This window comes from Micropterus dolomieu, unplaced genomic scaffold (assembly GCF_021292245.1).
Source record: "Micropterus dolomieu isolate WLL.071019.BEF.003 ecotype Adirondacks unplaced genomic scaffold, ASM2129224v1 contig_4880, whole genome shotgun sequence".
In the NCBI taxonomy this organism is placed as follows: Eukaryota; Metazoa; Chordata; class Actinopteri; order Centrarchiformes; family Centrarchidae; genus Micropterus; species Micropterus dolomieu.
This window is the reverse complement of record NW_025733869.1, coordinates 1-601: the sequence shown is the minus strand read 5'-3', so window position 1 is coordinate 601 and position 601 is coordinate 1. Positions and strand designations below refer to the sequence as shown.

General features: G+C 41.1%; 1 non-coding gene across 1 annotated transcript; it reads right to left on the bottom strand.

The window, feature by feature from the left end:
- Window positions 1-200: 200 nt before the first annotated feature.
- Window positions 201-282, bottom strand: trnas-cga. Its single transcript has one exon. It is a non-coding gene; the product is annotated as a tRNA-Ser (tRNA).
- Between the last annotated feature and the right edge of the window lie 319 nt (window positions 283-601).

Sequence of the window (601 nt, the reverse complement as noted above, 5' to 3'; positions counted from 1 at the left end):
GTAGATTTATTGTTTATTGTTGTTTTACCTATACTGTAACCTGTTACCTCCATACCATACATGGTTAATCATTTGGCTCATTTGTATTATATATATACTTATGACTTGACACTACCCTATGCTAAGTAGCATATTATTGAAACGATACGATAGTTTTTTATGTTACATGTTGAACCATGTCATTAAACACATTACAGGACCGCTGTGAGCAGGGTTTGAACCTGCGCGGGGAAACCCCATTGGATTTCGAGTCCAACGCCTTAACCACTCGGCCATCACAGCCACCAATATTAGGTTAAACTTCAGACTGCAGGCCAAAGTGACCCATATTCGACTTTTTTGCAGATTATACTCGCCCGTTTGAGTCCAGCCCAAAGGTGCCATCGAGCAAGAGCTGCACAATGGCTGCCCACGGCTCCTAGTTAGGATCGGTTATATCCCGTGTACTGTGTAAAAATGTGTGATAATAACTCAACTTTATGCTAACTATTGGCCTTGGAAGTAACAGTAGGTTACTTTCGCAGGTTGTAAGCTAGTTAGCTGGACATGCTAAAGTTAGCAGCAGATAAACATGCAGTTTAATCCATTCCTTAGACTTCTG